The 18,893-nt window shown below is 38.3% G+C and overlaps 1 long non-coding RNA gene across 1 annotated transcript in view; it reads left to right on the top strand.

Annotated features, from left to right (window-relative positions):
- Nucleotides 1-16,392, top strand: part of LOC128854078 (uncharacterized) — a 36,187-nt gene extending 19,795 nt beyond the window's left edge. The window contains exons 2-3 of the long non-coding RNA XR_008452979.1: nucleotides 13,452-13,551; nucleotides 16,265-16,392. This is a non-coding gene — a long non-coding RNA (uncharacterized LOC128854078). The remainder of the gene's footprint in view (nucleotides 1-13,451; nucleotides 13,552-16,264) is intronic.
- Nucleotides 16,393-18,893: the final 2,501 nt, after the last annotated feature.

The following is an 18,893-nucleotide window of genomic DNA, read 5'->3' as shown; positions in this document are numbered from 1 at the left end:
CAATGCCAGGGCCCCTGTCTTTGGTAGTTGTCTGGCTGGCAATGAAGGGAAATACTCGCCCCTGTCAGTTGTTACCTCCCTGGGTTTTCTCACATCCAGCTATTGGTCTAAAAAGATGCTGGGCTCTTACAATGTGGGCTCTTACTGCATATTGCACCTTTGTGTGCATGTCTCAGAAACTATGGAGCATCTCATGGTGTACCAGACACATTCTTTTAAGAAACAGAATCCATCCCTTAAGGATAAGCCTGAGAATTGCTTTAAAATGGTCTGCCCATGTGAACAGTCAGATGAAAAATATTAATGAGCAGTATTTGCTCATTCAGTAACAGCAGCAAAATATAATTAAGTAGCTCTTTTGTTTTAGTTTGGCTCAACTGAAATAAAGCAAATAAGCTTTCTATCACACAAACCCAGCAGTTTGTTGTCATACTCGTAATCCTTTTGGTTCGAAGCAGACAAAACAAATAACAGATATTAGAGATTCCTTTTCAGGAAATCAATTTAAATTCCTAAGCATGTCTTTTATCACTAAGCTCTTTAATTCATATCTGTATTCATAAACTGTACTCATGAATTATATATGTTACATCATTCTAGGTATAGTGAGTAGATGATTCACTTACATCACTCACAGCTGTGTTCTGGCACCACCAGATACGGAATATTTTCCTACATTAACTCCACAAACATGTAAAATACTGTTGGGCTTATTAACATCTAAAAGTGGTTGACTTAAATCTGGTCTTATTACTTGGACTGCAAACATTTAAGTAGAACATATAAATTCACTGCAAAGATAATTGCTCTTATTACTGCTTTTATGGAACCATGTATCCTTTTCATATTAAGATAAGATACTTTATACTTATCCTACTTTTATGTCTAATGTTCAAAAAAATTATGTCTATTAAAGACATTAAAAACACCTAGTTTTTTTCCAAAGACTTAATTGATTTTTATTTGCTACACAAACTACACATAGCTTTGCACAGTTGACATTGCATTTCTTTTCATTCGGCTACTTGTACGCCAGTGTATTCTGTATTACTTACTGATGGTGATAATCACTGCTAGCTTGGACATAAGGGTATGCAGAGACACTTCGTGCCGGTAAGGGGAGAATTCCCGTATATGGGTGCAGACATCCATATGTCTGAAGATGATCATCCACTCCTCTTCCCCCAAATACTGCGAAATATCAGTTATGTCTCTCTACAGTAAACTCACAAAAGATACACCATGGACATCATGAACCTGAACAATCAAAGACATTTCCAGAACAGAGAAATCTATGGATAATTTAACATCTCAAATTGATCTCATTGAGATCAAATGAGACTGGTCATCTCAAAGGGACATAAGTGAAGAGAGTTTTATAGTTCTATTCCGACAAATCTTGCACTAAGCCAATACACTGCTTCTACTACACTTGGGCTAGGCCTATGTCATGTGGTCGATGCTAGTTCAGGTGTTTCTGTGATATACAATGTTATGCTGTGTAGGTGTACTGCTACCACCTACTGCTTTTCAATTCAAACATCAGAAGTTAAATTTACATAACTGGCAGTTGCGTTTGTTGTTAGGCGTATTACCTCTTTCATTTAGATGGGAAGCAAGAGGGAAGAGTGATCTAAAGAAGTACACAGCAAGTCAGAAGTTGTGTTTGGGTAAAAAACAAACTTTGTGGAAAAAAAATTACCAGCTTTTTTCCTCTCTTCTTTAATTATGTTGAATGGTCTGCTCTTTTTTTTATAAAGACTGAATATGTTATTGTTTTGTATGCTTCTATTTTTTTTCTCACTCATCTGTTTTCTCACCTACAAGAGGAACTTAACTTCTTCATTTTACTGATAAATCATTTCCTCCTTTCAGATGCTTGTAAGTAAAAAAAAAATGTAGAAAAACATTTCAATGCAGATTTTTATTTTAACAATGATTCTTTTTAGATTTCAGCAGTTCCAGAGTACTCCTTTTAGCTGAAAAAGTCTTATATTAGATTCTAATAATATTGTAAGATGATTGTGGTGTTAAAGAAACATATGGTGTGCAATACATTTGAAGTGTCTTGATGATGGACATACATAAATTGAGAAAGGTACACAAAGCTGTAAAATACAGATGTCCTGCATTCAGTAAATATTTTTTATCTTCAAGATTTGGAACCTGAGGTAGCCTTTTAAAAAAGTAATCAGACAAATAAGAATGTTTAGACTTGTGGCCACTACAAACACAGTGAGCTCTGTGTTTCCCTTCAGGCATATCTGTGAGCTGCAGGTTACATTGTGCACTAGAACAGAAAAACTGTGCTAGATCCATACAGGCCTAAGAGAACCTATTACCTGCTTCACAAGCTCTGTGTCTCTTTACAACATTCCCACAACAGGCTGCAAAGTGCAGAAATGTGAGAACTACTCACAGCCCATTAGGGTCTAATATGCCTCTGCCACACAAGAGGAGTTTCCATGAATGAAGAATCAGGTGTTTCTGCATGTTGCTCAGGTTCCCGTAGACCTTCTAAAGTCATGAATACACGAACACTCACAGTAAAATATTTTGTTTGAAACTGGTGCAATGACAGCTTTGACCCCCAAATGGCTCTGTATCTATTTAGCTTGACGGGACTCGCAGTAAACTATTGCTAATAAACTTTGCTGGATCAAAGACAATTATGGGTACAGACACTATAGACCGCAACACTGCCAGGTTTGTACCTAATCTGTTTCAGGCACATTTCTCTATTAGTTAATTTGACTATATATATATTCTTTTTTATGGTACAAATTGTCATGACTATCACGATATCCCCATTGGAGCATGAACAAAGGACTGCCACAGAAAGAAAGTACAGTGCTATAGTAGAAGAAGCCATGAAAAGGAAGAAAAACTCTGGATTACTTTTCGGATTGTAGCGTAAATGTAATTTTAAGACAGTAAGCAAACTGGTTATGATAAATAAAAAGGATTTGAGTTTATAACCTGTAATAATTTCTAAACCTGTGTCTGAAAAAGTGAGCTGAAAGCCCATAAACCAATGTGAAAGTTACTTCAAAGACATGCTTATGATCTCAGGTCTGTGTCCATCACTGGCTCCTGTCTCCTTGCTGAACTGAGCATTAGGCTGGAGACTTTGAAGGCTAAACATGAACTGAAAGCCTGGAAGTCCTCACCCTTGTTTTTCAGGCAGTTAACAATTCTGCCTTTACTTCAGCTTGGACTAGTCTCTGTGCTTGAGTGCTAGAAGCAGTCTTGGCTAGAGGATGGGCCCATGCCCAAGTTAGGGAACAAGATTGGACCACAGTCCTCAGCATGTTAGTCAAACGGGAATATACTATCCCAATCATGCCTTAGGGATCCTGCACCCTGAAAGTGGAATCCAGAAGCCACTAGAATTTTTCTCTTCTTAAGATGGGACAGATTTTGTGTTAGACTGGAAAGAAACTTTGCACACAATAGGAAGAAATGACACATATTCTGTGGAGACCAAGTACCAAAATGGTGCCTCATATTGCTGGGTTAGCCCCTAAACAGGGATTGCAGGACAGCTAGGATGTGAATGAGGGAGGAATAGAATGATCATCTAGGTCAGAAAATGTGCCAGGGAATGGGTCAGCAAGATCCAGGTGAGAATTGAGAGGACAACAAAGTTGCTGAGAATATGGTGGGATAAACCTGCACTCTGCCACTTCCTTATCTCTGGTGCTTTTCCCTCACCCTGCTTGTGACAGAACGACAATGAAGGAACAAACTCTGTCTGCAGCACCGGGTGCTGTCTGGGTTTTGTTCAGCTCAACACTCCTTTCACAAAAGCAGTGGTAGCCTAAGACACTGTCCTCAATCAAAATGCAAAGAATCAAACACTCTGCTCATTGCAAATGTTTGACATGACACTACTTTGCTAAAATCATCATTAGGGACTAAACAGTGTGTGGGTTTGAGATTTGGGAAAACACTCAATGACATATCTCCCAGAGTTTTCCTGTGAAAAATAATTGAAACTGGTTGGGCTATAAACATTCTAAATTGAAATAAAGTCTGAGTGATGGCAGACAAAGGACAATGACAAACAGAAATTCATTACATAGAACAAGTCAAACAGGATCTCTGGGGATTAGTGCTTCATCTGGCCCCTACTCACATCTCCATTAGTAGTGCAAAAGAGACAATAATGAATATATTAATTATGTTTGCATATGGTACTTCATATATAGATCAAGATATTCAAATATATAATGAAATGAGACTAATGAAAGATCTAGAGAGGTGACAGGTAAAGGCATTAATAAGATATGGAAGAAACAGTGAAATCCTTTCACATATTCCTTGAGGAATATGTCATATTCATATGTCATATTCCACATATTCCTTGAGGAATATGTCAGCATGAGTACAAATGGAATTCCTTTCTAACCAAAACTCAGCTCTCAGTGGAAGGTTTAGAGTCCAAATAAAATAATCTGAAAAGACAACTTGTCTTTTGCAGGGATTATGAGGCAGCAAAGATAAGAAAAAGGGAACTGTCATGTTTATTTCAAATCTACTCTTAATAACTTTTCTTCCTCTAAAGAAATGGATTTGTTCAGAGCTTAAGATGTTGATAAGCATTGTCTATTAGGTACTCAGAAATGTAGCCTGATTAATATTTGCATCTTTATATTGAGCAAAAATAGAGATTCTATGTAGTAATATTGTTATACTTCCAAAAGGAAACAGGGAATATTGTTATGACAACATAACTATTAATGTAGGACAAGAATATTGAGAGTACAAAGTCACTCTGGAACAAGAGTGATATAACTCTTGAATATATTGTTGCTACTGCTATCACTATATTTTCAAATTCACAAGTTGTATTCACATATCAAAGCTAAGCCCACTAGCGAAGACAGGGGATCAGATGATCCATTGGTATTGGCCTGTGAAAGAAGACCTTCAGCTGCATCAGATGCTGCCTTTTTTAAGTTAGTATTTTCATTTTTATTGCCACCAGTTAGGCTGGAGCAACAGCATTATTTCCAAACACAGAGAAAAACCTTGCTCAAGGTGTTCTTAGATAAGCCGCCTGAACTTTCTGTCCTTTATTGAGTCAACACAGTTGCAGTGCAAGCACAAGAAATACAGTATAAAAACACAGCATGCATAGATCTGTGGGTATGCTGCTGCACAAAACTACAGCAAATAACTCATGTTGTTTCTATTTACACTTAGTATATCCCTCGAAATGAACTGTCATAGTATTTCTTGATGAGGATGTCATGCATGAAATGCAAATTATAAACTAGTTCCAAATAGCAAAACATAAACCCATGCCTTGCAACAGAAGGAAGTAATACTGATGAAATTATTCTCATTGAGTTTATTCTAACATTTTCCATCTAGTGGTGAAAATTAGTCAAGCAAGTTATATTTAATTTAATTTTATGGTTGTTTTCTTTCTGAAATTAGTACTGAATACGATAGCTCTTGACTGAGTTCCTTATTCATAGATGTGTAGTTGAATGCTCCCATTGACCAAAGAGTATATGAATGCGAAGGAAAATATTTGTGTACTGTACGTAAATATTTTAGCAGTAGCAGATTTTTCTTTAAGTGAAGAGTACGTAAAATGCTCTGGAAGTCTGTTCAGTCCAGTGAAATTTTACAGGTTTTTTTTGTCTTTTTTTCAGCTTTTAAAATGTGTGATTAAAACGCCTTTTGTTAACTTTGCATCAGTTACACTGCAATGGAGTATTTATATCATAAATTTCTCCACAATAATGGAATCAAAATCATTTCATTATTAGTTATTCAGTTATTCTAGAAAAATATGTGCTGTAAAAAGAAAAAAAAAAAAAATTGAAGGAAATTTTGTAACACTGCAGCAGCTATTTGGGAGTCCAGAAACATGCAACCAGCAAAATAAAATAAATATGCTCAGTATTATCTTATCTTGGTTAAAAATGAGAAGCTTTAATCTGAAATGTTATCATTTGTCCTCTTTTCACAAGCAGTAATTCCCTCATAGAAGTTTTAACGGAAGTGATAATAAGCTACCAGAAAGAGAGGCTGGAATTTCTGAAGGTGGTTATCATGCGAGCACAGGAAAAAGGGCTGGGAATCCCTAGCTGGCATTGCTCTACGAATTGTTCCCATGCGTACTCTACTTTCCTCGCTGTAATATTTGCTGTAAGGTAAACAGAGACAGAATAAACAGAGACAGAATACTGCAGAGAAATATTAAATCATTTTGTGTTGAGAGTGGTAATGTGCCACAGGGCTTGTGTATTTCTACTGATAGTCTCAGGTTTGCTCTGTGTGCACATTTATCACTTTATTTATTGATCTTATGGCTGGACTAAGACAAATCAAGACACTTATACCTGCCTATTATGTCAATTCCACACTGCCACAACCTCTGCCCTTGATTAATGTAGTAGCAGAGGGGCTTCCCTTCACTACATTTTCTTTTCCACTACATTGAGGAGAGGGGAAGACACAAGAATATTCATGCCCATCTTTACCAGAAAGCTTATTCTGGCTCTCTTTGTTTCTCTTTTTTTTTTAGCATCTCCTCTGTGAATACTATGAAGATGTAGTGCACTACTTTAAATCCTGTTCCTGCACAGTAGTCAGGAGACTAGTAGTCAGGAGTCGGTAATTTCACCGTGTAATGTCATCCCCAGACATCAGGACAAAACTACAACTTAATTTCTTACACCTTCTCCCATAACCTTTGGGTTTAGAAGAGCTGTAGAAACACTGTCTGCAGTTTATTCACTATAGAACAGCAGTGAAGCCACTGACCACGAACAATACAAGGAAATGTTTTATGCAGAAAGATCTGCAACCAGAGCAGTAAAATTTGTCCAACTTCTTGTGGCTCGCAATGTTTAAAGCAGTCTCAGTAGTAAACCACACTTTCCTATGACCAGATCTCCCTAGAGAGCAGCTTAATGCAAAACAGTTCTCCCTGTTGGTCTCACGCTTACCCACGTTTGAAGGGAACAGTTAAAGTAGTGTAAAGTTCACCGTGCACTCTTCATGCAAATAGTAGGCAGAGCAGGGGGTGTTGTTAATTGGCTTTCCCAGAGAAGGGAGAGATTTGTTTATTCCCTCACATTATCTTTAGCTTGTGTTGTGTAGCCCTCTTTCACACAGCAGTCCAGTCTACAGACTGTTCCAATAATATTAGCTTTAGCAAAATATGCAACATCTTACTTTGATTTTACACTTAGCTGCCCCTTGAATAAAATTAGTTAATTGATTCTTCAAATTGCCCATGAAAGTAATGTATCTTTTGTTGTGAAGTATATGGAGAAAATAATCCTTTCCAAAATTTTTATTGAAAAGGTCTAAAGACAGGCTTTGGAGGAGCAAGGTGATCTCGGGGACCCAGGAGCAAAACAGCGAAGCAAAGCTCTGGGTGGAAATGCAATCTCTGCATTTTGCTTGGGAGTAAACATTTCATTTCTTCACACCACTTTCCTAACTGACCATTAGGATCTCACTGCATTTTAGGGCCAGCAACTAACATTTCAGGCATTGGCTTGGAGATGCTGACCATCGTGTGCTGGTTATGGGACACAGGGTTATTCCCAGCATGGCATGTCAATGCCAGCATTTTGCACTGGGACTTTGCACTACACCAGTTTGGTTGTTCCAGATCTGAAGGACAGGAAAACCTTACGTGTTGGTGTCAGTGTCTATCCTCCAAAACAGGGCACTGAGGTAGAGTGCTAGCCCCAGGCAGCAGGGATGCTCTGTGATTTTCATTTTCACAGAAACTTAAAAAAACCCCAAAATCTAAATGAATATTAAACAACTTCCTGAAGTCTTAATTCCATGCTGGTATTTTAAACAAAGTTTTATTAAAAATAAAAAAAAAAGTACTATGATGTTGTATAAAAGCACGTGAGATTTTACAAAAGCAAACCAAAGTGCTGGTATTCAGCCAACCGTTCCAATAATATTAGCTTTAGCAAAATATGCAACATCTTACTTTGATTTTACACTTAGCTGCCCCTTGAATAAAATTAATTAATTGATTCTTCAAATTGCCCATGAAAGTAATGTATCTTTTGTTGTGAAGTATATGGAGAAAATAATCCTTTCGAAAATTTTTATTGAAAAGGTCTTATGCTGGATTTACAAAAAGTCCAGCTGCAAAATGCTGAGACTATACAGCCCAAAGCCAGTGCCTGTCATTGCATGATATGTGAGCACAACAAAGACTTCAGCTGGCTGCTATCAGGGCTAATAGAGGCATTTTGGCTGATCTAGTGGAGCATTTGTTAGGATGTCTCTTGTCTGTCCTTACCTTGAAGGCTGTTTCTTTTTATTTCTCAATGTCTTCATTTTGTTGTACTGAATTAGGCTGAACATCTACCCAAATTGAATGTCCTAAGATCAACAGGATGCTCATTTAGAACTATGAAGAATCAAGTTGGGGATAATAGAAAGGGCAGCATTTTTCTCCTTCTATCATGCGTTCTCCCAAACCCTGTCATCTGTTAAGATTCAGAAGTACAAGACGTAATAAGATATTTATTAGATGGTGGCAGTGAGATGGAAACTTGATGTTAGTGGATGTACAGCATGTCTCTGCTGACTTACTAAGGTTCTAAACTGTTATGTCAGCTTGCAGATTTGTTTGCAAACATTTCTGCTGAGAAGAGTACTCTTAAAATGTTTAAAAATTCCCTATTTTTAATACTATGCATAGATACAAGCTGTGTCGTTGTATAGTCTTGTTAGGTAAATAAATATTTGCATTTCTTTTACTGAAACATGTTCATGAATGTAATCAGATTTATAGTGATGACACCAACAGATTAACACTAGCTATCAGGATCTTTATAATGTCATGAAGATTATTGAAAAGTACTTATTTCTCTGCTACATGTTTATGTGTGATTGAGTTGTAGCAGTTCAAAACCAATTATATTACTGCAATCTGTGCTTAAAATTGTAAAGCTCTGTCATGTTTAGACTTCCTTGATTTTGATGATGTGATGGCCTCACAACTGACGTGAACCATGCCAAGAGTTGTTTTAATTACAGATGATTAAAACATTGCACACAAGATTATGTCCTCTTGCCCTACTCTACATACCTTGTGAGTGCCAGAAGATCATTTCATTAAAGGAAAAAAAACCAAAATAATTTGATTAGAGTGTTTATCCATCTATTCTCAACACTACCATGAGTGGAGCCAAGACTAGGGAATACAACCTAAGCTGTCTATATTGTAAGCATGAACAGTTTTAAATTCTGCTTCTAATAGACCTTGCACTACAGTTTCTTACCTAGGACACAAAACAGACATTTGCAAAGGAAATCAGATGATCCCATTCCAGATATGGTGATATAAGTCCAAAATAAAATACGAAGGGAATCTGAAATGAATAGATGAATGAATGAATGAGTGGGAGTGACAGGTAAGAATATAATGGGATTGCACAAGAGCTGTTTTCTTAATGAGAACAGCACCCAAGACAGCCTATCCCTCTCTCAACTTTCTCAATTAGTGTCAGAATGACTACCTTCTTGCAAACAGATAATTGCAGGGATCAGCACTGCATGTTTATAGTCTTCTTTTTTTTTAACTGCAGTTTTTCATGTGACATTGGCTTGAATTTGGAGAGAGTCAGCAGTAAATATGGAATCACTGAATGAATCAGACATTTTTCCTACGGCAGAAAAGCTGAAATATTCCTCATAGATTGCTAAATGCTAGAAAATTAGAGAACAGAACTCAGCTAATTATATGTCATTGAGGAAATCCAGTGAAGCAAGAAAGTAAGGACTTGAAGGTACTGAAAGAAGATGAGGATTGCTATGAGAATAGCTATCAAAGAAACCAAGACAGTCCAGTGTGGAAGTCACACAGTTCCAACTATTACCTAATTATTTATTTCTGTCTAGAAACCTACCGTATCACAGGCAGAAAGGAATTGTTTTTTCAGAAACCTCAGTGATCATTTTGTGTGGAAACGTTAGGCCCTGTAGCCTCCAAACATTTGTCCCCACAAGAAGTCTTTGTTTTAGACATTTGCAGTACAAAAATCTTCACTTGCACTATTGATGTAAACTCCTGTCCTAGCCAAAACAGATAAGCAAGCACTTCTAGATCATAGCCTTTCTTCTCTGTGTCAGAGGTTCACGTTAGGGTTAGATGGACTGTGCTGAATCTCCACTGACTGTAGCCACCACAGATTATAAAGGAAAGAAAGAGAACCATCTCAGATATGGATTATCAGGCTGCAGTCCTCCAAAGTCAGGTGAGGTGAATCCCACAGTCTGAATTTGGAAAAGGGTAAAGGATGATAAAGGAAAATAGGAATGAGGAAGGTGCTAAAGAAAGTATGATTCCCAGGTGAGGTACTTAAGACAGATTTTTTGCCCTTCAATTCTACTGCGATCAAAGTACTTTAGGTAGAGAGAAGACAAGCTTTAAAATGGAGAATAGGTAAGAAAAGCCGAAGAGGTTGTGAAAATAAGAAAGGATTTATTTTTTTCTTGAATGAAAAGATAGTGTCAGCAACTGCACAGCTGAAATAATCATTAGAAGATTTGTTGGCAAACTTCAATATCATCCGTGTTCATAGATCTCCATTGTGAAATTTTGTTAAAGAATTAACTCGTGTCTACATGACTGAACAACGAACAAACGGTCATTATTCTCAGTCTCTCTAAATTTAATTAAATGCTGATTGTATAAATCTTAACATGCTTATGCTAGGTAACTTTAAGTATACAGAACAACTTTATTTAGACATAATGATATAGATAGTATTACTTAAGAGAAATATCTCACTATAGGAAAGCCAAAGATAAGTCACTACTATACATGAAAACTGATGGCAAGCTAATTAACAGCAGGAGAGGGTTTTAGCTATGCTTCCCTGCAGGGCTGTACATATTGTAGCTATATTTTGCGGACAACAAAGGAATGACCTGTCCTTTTAGGTCAAATAAAAAGACAGCAAAACAAAATGGTCTATTCTATGGCTTTTGTCTCCAAGTACCTTTAAGAAAGCAAAGGGAAGATAGAAAATAATTTTAACACCTTCTCCTGTTTTGGAAGACATGACATTTAGGGCCCAGTTTTCTGAATTCTCATTGTGTCTGTGGGAATGTGAATACCTCCTTGGTCACTTTTGTTATGACAGTACATGACCTCTTTGTAAATTAAATTCCTGTCCTATGCTACAACACTTTGATAGTAGAATTTTGTAGATAATAGAATCATAATCCTCAAATTCTGGTTGAACACCAGAATGGAGTTATCCACAGAAAAATGAAGTCTAACATCAGGAGGTTCTCACACATAGTTCCCTGAACTACTCTTTGTGAGTGCGAAGCTTAAATTTAGGTCAATATTCAACTGTAATGCCACCATTCTGTAGAATATTACAACAAAATCTGTGTATAGAAACCAGGTGAGATGTGAGGCACTGAATAAAACAACACTGGGAAATGAGTCAATTTAAATTGTAGTTGCTCTAAGTATGTATTATACAAGTTTTCAAAACTGTGTGCTTTGTCAGTTAAGTCTTTGCCACAGACAAAATGGGAAAGCTATTTTTGGCTAGATATGTTCAGCTGATTGCATGAAGATTAGTAGAAGCTAAGGGAAATTTCACATTGCCATTTATTTATTTATAGGCCAAAAAATATAACAATTACTTGTGTTGTTATTTAAGAAGAATTTCCTGGCCATGTGATTGTCTCTGGTATGAACCAGGGGAATGCTTTCCTTGCTCCTCTGACTGAACACTCTCATATACAACCTTGGGTTTCTACTTAAAACCTAAATGCCCAGTGGTAGGCTATTGCTTTAAGCCCTTGATATCCACTCGCTATTAAGGCTGTGTGGATATCTAGTCCAAACAGAGACACAGAAGTTAGAGTGAGCTGAATCCAACCCTAGTTTTAGTTCCCTCCTCTACCAAGGAGGTCTGTATTCTGCATACCCATAACTGAGACCTAGTGGAAGCATGCTCCATGCATTTTTTGTAGCTTGTGCAGTTGGGAGCAAATATTGGGCTAAAGGACTCTTCTTTTCTTTTTTTTTTATAAATCTGTTTCTTGTTCTGCCCTTCTCCATTTGGCAAGCTTCAAGATACACGACACAAAGTACTCATTTAAACAAGTTTTTGATGTTGTAAAAAAGAACATCCCACATTCACTAATTGTTAATAAATACTTGTTATTTAATAAATTGTATTAACATGCAACATTTCTAAATAATATACCTGCTGAAGTGAAAAGACATTTTAAAATTAGTTATCAAACTGTAAATACACAGCTCCACCAATTAGTCTTGCTTTCCCTTTAATACCAGAGTTTCATAGGCAGCGTCTGGTAAATTAATATGCTGAAAGCAAAATGCTTGATTGCATGTAATTCATTGTCCGGCACTAGTTTACCACTGGATTAATTCAAGGAGCACCAAGCGAATGATAGGTCTTTGCGAGTTATCAAGAGGTCTTCCAGCAAGACTAACTGGTCTGTGAACAGAAGCCATTTCCCTTAGCCACCCTCATTTTTTGTTGTCATCTACCTTGCTTCGTATAAAAGGTCTCCTCTTACAGCTTCATCTGCCCCTCTTTCTCCACTTATTTCAGCCCTTCACTTTCCCATTTAGCTTTAGGATTGATAGTACGCCCTTCCTATGGCAAACACATAAGCTAGAAAGGCAGTAGCTCACCTTGACACCGTTTCATTTTTCTGCCTTATTCCTTAGGCCCCGACTAAAGAAAATGTTAATGTAAAAAATTTAAAATGTTCTTACTTTAGGCGTAAGTGCAACACAAATCAAAAGCACGAGAGAACATGATTACGGACCTTGAACTAGATTAAATGTAACAAAACCCCATACAGCTACTCGCTCACTTATCCCTCAGTAGGGCAGAGGAGAGAATTGAGGGTAAATGTAAGGAAAACTCAGGAGTTGAGGTAAAGACAGTTTAATAGATAAAGCAAAAGCTGTGCACACAAACAAAGCAAAACAAGGCATGCGTTTACTGCTTCCCATTGTCAGGCAGGTATATAGCCATGACCAACAAAGCAGGGCTCCATCCCGTGTAATGGTTATTTCGGAAGACAAAAGCCATCATTCCAAACGTCCCCTTTTCCCCTTCCTTTATAAACTGAGCACGACATCATATGGTAGGCAACATCCCTTTGGTCATTTGGGGTCAGCTGTCCCAGCTGTGTCCCCTTTGAACTTCTTGTGCACCCCCAATCTGCTTGCAGGTGTGGGGTGGAGGGAGAAGCAGAAAAGACCTTGACTCTATGTAAGCCCCGTTCAGCCATAAGGATAACATTCCCGTTCCATCAATGCTATTTCCAGCACAAATCCAAAACCTAGCCCCATACTAGCTACTGTGAAGAAAATTAACCCTATCCTAGCCAAGACCAACACAGATCTCATCATGTTCTCTAATATGCTTTCTTTCTCTCTATAGGTTCATTTATAGGATGTGACTGGAGGATCCGTTCAATGATTGTCTTTCATGAAGACCGTGAATGCTGAACTCATGTTTCCCCTATTTTTTTGAGTGGAAGGTAATTTTTTTTATGTCTTGTATAAAGCAAAAGTGCTCCTATATATTTTTCCCTCAAGGCAGATCTCAGTTCTCTGCCTGAGATAATAGGGGTAATAGAAAATTAAAATCCTGTAGAAATCAAATATACAGGAAGGAACATAATAAGAATAAGAAAATTTTTCTGTGATGGGAAGTAAATTAAAAAAATATGAAATACAGACCATTTGGCTAATTGATTTAAATTAAGTAGTATTACTCAGCATTTCATAGGAGATACACGTTATAGAACAGAAAATATTGCAAATGCTGAAGTAACAATTTTCTTATTTCCCTAAGACAGTTTTCCAGCACTTTTACTGGATGCTGTTGTGTTAAATTATGGGGCGTACTACTACCATTTTAAAGATATGCCAAAACTTTTAAAAGAGAATTTTAGTAGGCCAAGTTGGCATTACCGTTTCCCTACACTGACTGAATTTGGCCTCATATTCTAAAATAATAAGCTTTTTAAACTTTTTAAGTAGTGGGAAAGCCAGTGCAAGCTAGAGTTTATCCCTTCTCAGCAAAAATTTGAGCATTTCTTTTAAGAAGATGAGATAGAAAATCACAAATATTGGCATCTTGCAAGCCTGGACCATGGAATGTAAATTTTTTTTTAATTCCACCACAGTAATTGATCCACTAAGGAACTTATTACATGAATGAGTGGGTTGCCCTTGGCTGGTTGTCAGATGCCCACCCAGCTTCTCCTCAGCAGGACAGGGGGACAGGGGAATGCCCCTCCTCACCAGGAGAGAGGGAGAAAATAGGATGAGAAAGCTCATGGGTTAAAGTAAAGACAGGGAGATAACTTAGCAATTACTATTGTGGGCAAAACAGACTTGACTGGGGGAAAATTAGTTTAATTTATTGAAAAATAAAGAAGGTTTGGGTAGTGAGAAACAAAGATGAATCCATATACCACCTTTCCTCCTTGCTTTCACAGGCTCAACCTCAGTCTTTACCCCTGACTTCTCTGCTTCTCTCTGAGCGGTGCAGGGTGATGGGGAGTGAGGACAGTGGTCCATAACATCTCCTCTTTGCCACCTCTTCTTCCACACACTTATCCCCTACTCCAACATGGGTCCTTTCCATGGGCTGCAGTCCCCATCTAAACCTGCTCCAGCACAGGTTCTCCATATTCTGCAGTTCCTTCAGGGCACATCCTCCTGCTCCAGTGAGAGGGTGCTGCAGGGAAATACATGCTCCACTGTGGTCTCCATAGGCTGTAGGAGAATCTCTGCTCCAGCATCTGAAGCACCCCCTCCACTCCTTCTTCCCTCACCTCGCTGTCTGCAGGTTGTTCCTCACTTTTTATGCCTCACTCCCCACTGCCCATGTGGGGTTCCTTTTTGCTCCTTCTCAAACACACTTTCCCCGAGACACCACCACGTTGGCTGCAGGGCTCAGCTGTGCACTGTGGTGGGTCAGTTGGAGATGGCTGTGTCTGGCACAGCGCAGCCCTGGCTTCTTCTCACAGAAGTCCTCGCAGCCCCTGCTGTGAGTGCCTGGGCAGTAGCACCTGATACAGTTGTGTCTGTTCAAAAAATCTATAGTCCCATTAAAACCCTTTGTGACAGTGGAGAGAGGACATATGCTCATATTTACCCATAAAAAAAAAAGTACCCTTCTTTTTGGTAAGTGGAAGTTAATCTCATACTCTTCCACCTCTATTGCTAACATTATTTAATTTAAACTGTCTTATTTGTTTACTCAGAGAAACAAATACAATTTTCAGTCCTAACTTTTATATGAACTGTTAATGGTGCTTCTATGCAAAAAGAGACACCTCCAAAACCCCAACTAACCAAATGTGCCCGCTTGACACTATTATAGCAGCTCTGCAGTTCTCAGAGTGGAACTGAATAGCTTGTTTAGTCAAATAAGTAACTAATGTCTTTTAGAATTCCTACTAAGTATTTTACCTTAATAACATCCAACTGTGATAAGCTCCTTTGGTTAGTTAAGCATCATTTAAAATGCATTCTACTTCACTAATATTTTATGTCATCTCATGAGATCATTAAGAAAACACAGAACTGGATACCAGCTACTTCCTTTAATTATTATTCTATGTCTTTATAAAGCTCCCTTTCTTATGTAAGTACCTAAATTTCTGTCTGGCCAGCAAAAATCAGCTCCCACAGGCCTCTTGAAAGACTGACCTTTCCAAGAAGAAATGAGAGAGAAAAACCTGGAAGAAATCAGTGGAGGAGATTTTTTGGCAGCTATTTATGAATTTCTATTTCATGGCAGTATGTTGAAACTCCCAAGAAAAAGAAAGTTGACATTGCAGAAGGTGCATAATCATGTGAGGAGTACTTGTGCTTTGTAACAGAAGCCTAAAATATATTTAAATACTCTTTGCTTCTAAAAATAACTGGAACTATTCCCAACCCTCCTGGGAGAAGCACAACCAGTTCCAATTAGGGATTTAGATATAACAGTCAGATTTCAACAAGAAGCTCTCAAATTACAATGTAAACTTCACTTGTGACAGTATTTTTAGGCTCTGAAAACACGATGAGACCAGAAGGGCTTTAAGTACTCCAGTTATTAAGTTAATTTTTCAGTTACTGAATTATGATGAAACATTATGGAATATTTTACACTGCATTGTAGCATATCAGAGGTGCAAAATATTGTAAAAAAACTGAAGAAATGTCTGCTCAGACATTTTGTTTCTCTTTCAGACTATACCACTACAAAAACACTCAAGTTTGAGAGCTGGAGAAGTTATAGCAGGAAAGCCAAGTTCTCAGAAATGTGACAACTGGATTGCCCTATTTGTTGCCTTAAATAATAACTACATATTCAAAAGCTTCCACACAGGTATATTTTGAAATGGAAAACATTAAGCTCTGAGATGCTCTTGAGCGGCTTCACATGTTCTACTGGGTTTCAAGCAATTTTTAAGATGTGGACACTTTCCTGAAAGGTTACTCTTTCCATGAGTCCTCATGAGAAACCAGACTAGAAATTAAATGCTTTTTCTGTGGCTAATATGCTTATAAACTCAGAATTTTGAGCAAATGGTAGAATTTATACCACTGTAGCGAGAAACTATTTTTGCATGTCTAATACGTGACATATTAATTTGTCTTTTTTACCTCCTCTGTTTTCAGAATATTATCTTCAGGCTGTCCCACCTAAACCATGCAGACCAGTATAAAGACTGAACAGTATCTGGAGTGACTCCACTTGCTTATGAAAACCTTGTTTTACTCAGTCCAAACTGGTAGCAAATACTGTATGTACTAAGATATAGTAATATCTTGGGTTCTCATCCAAACTCTCATCTTGGTCTGAGTGTAAATGCAGAATGAACCTCTCTATGAAAGCCCTCTACACTTTCCATCCTTCCATCTGGAGGGGGTGGAGGAAATCTGTCATAGACTACTTAATTCTCCTTCCTCATTACCACATCTTTATTTCTAGGAGGACCGTGTCTGGTTTCTCACGGAGATTCTTTGGGGAAAATCTCTATTTAATATTCTACCTATATGGCCTGGAGTGAGACTTCCAAGTAACACTGATACAATATTCTCCACCTGGAAATTAATAGATGATGAAAATCTAATTTTCCATTGAAATTACTTATCCATTTTTCACAGAACAGAAAAAAAATGCAACAGGTTTTTCTAATTAAAAAAGACTTTTCCTCAAATCCACAAGATTTTTGTGCCTTGTGGCCCTCTTCTGTACCATGAGCTAGATTCCCTGAAAACGGTGTGTTAATCTTCATCATAGATGTGCCAATATCTCTGATGGGTTTCCTTGGTGAGAATGGAATTTAGTGTTTGCTCTTGCAAGATCCTTATCGGTGCACAAAGGCCTTGGGAATGAATGAAAATAAAAGTAGTGCTAAGAGAAGGGAACATTTTCTTCTTTCCCAATAAGACTGTGAAAGGTTTCACTTCTGTTATAAGCAAAATAGTCTTCATTACAGTCAAATACCTCTTCTCTCCACTTCCTAGCCTCGATTTCCCTTATTTTTGCTGTGTAATACACTTATGCCTCCCAATTCCTTTGGTGAGGTAAAGGTAGATGCAAGGAGTTGTGTGAGCAAAGTTTTCCAACTGCTACTTCTTGTTTATTTGGTTTCATTTGCTCTGGGCTTCCTCTATGGGCTGCAGTCCCTGAGGGACGTCATAGATAGCCCATAGCTTCACATGCTGAGGGACAACCCTCCCTTTGAGTGAGTGTCATCCTCCCATGAGTGCATCTCCAGATGTCCCTTTCCCACACATTCTACTCTCTTAAATGCATGTGAGCCAGAGAACCAGGGTTCCTCCCTGCTTGGCTGCAGCTTTGAATCATGATGAGGTGCTCATGCTGGTCAGTGTTGGAGCTGGGTGGACCCACTGTAACCATCACAGGACAACATATAGCCTCCTCCAAACAGGGCAACCTGTAGCTTCTGCCTCAACAGACCTGCCAGTTAGGCCCAGTACTGCCTCACAGATGTTCCCAGCATCCACCAGTGCTACTGTAACAACTGGAGAAGAAACCTCCCTCGCTGACAAGACAAGACTCCTCAACAATCCGTATGCAGGAGTTGAATGCACTACTAGCATGTTTGCTGATGATATCAAACTAGGAGGTGCTGTTGACTCTCTTGAAGAACAGAAGACCTTGCAGAAGGATCTAGAGAGATTGAAGCACTGGGCTCTGATTAACAGGATGAACTTTAATAGGTTCAGATGCTGGATTCTGCATCTAAGGTAGAGTAATGCCAGACACATGTATAAATTGGGAAAGCAGCCCTGCAGAAAAAGATCTGGGGATGCCTGTCAACAGCAGGCTCAACAGGAGTCAGCAGTGCCCTAGCAGCTGAGAGGGTAAATGGCATCCTGGGGCGTATCAAACTCAGCATCGCCAGCTGGTCAAAAGAGGTGATTGTCCCACTGTATTTAGCATTGGTACGGCCTCAATTGGAACACTGCGTGGAGCTCTGGGCCCCACAATTCAGGAAGGATGTGAAGGTCCTTGAATGTATCTAGAGGAGGGAATAAAAACAACTGGTGAAAGGGATGGAAGGGATGTCCTATTAGGAGTGGCTGAGGACTTCAGGCTTGTCTAGTTCAGAAAAAAAAGGAGGCTGAGAGACCACTTCATTGTGCTCTACTACTTCTTAAGGAGAGGAAGTGGAGAGGAGGTGCTGATCTCTTCTCCCTGATATCCAGTGTTAGGATATGTGGGCATGGTCCAAACCATAGCTGCATCAAGGGATGTTCAGTCTAGGTATTAGGAAAAACTTATTTACTGAGAGTGTAGTAAAACTCTGGAAACACGCTTCCTAGAAAGATGGTTGATATCCCA

The sequence above is a fragment of the Cuculus canorus genome, chromosome 1 (genome assembly GCF_017976375.1).
Source record: "Cuculus canorus isolate bCucCan1 chromosome 1, bCucCan1.pri, whole genome shotgun sequence".
Classification (NCBI taxonomy): Eukaryota; Metazoa; Chordata; class Aves; order Cuculiformes; family Cuculidae; genus Cuculus; species Cuculus canorus.
The sequence above is the reverse complement of the archived record's forward strand: the minus strand, read 5'-3'. Positions and strand labels throughout refer to the sequence as shown.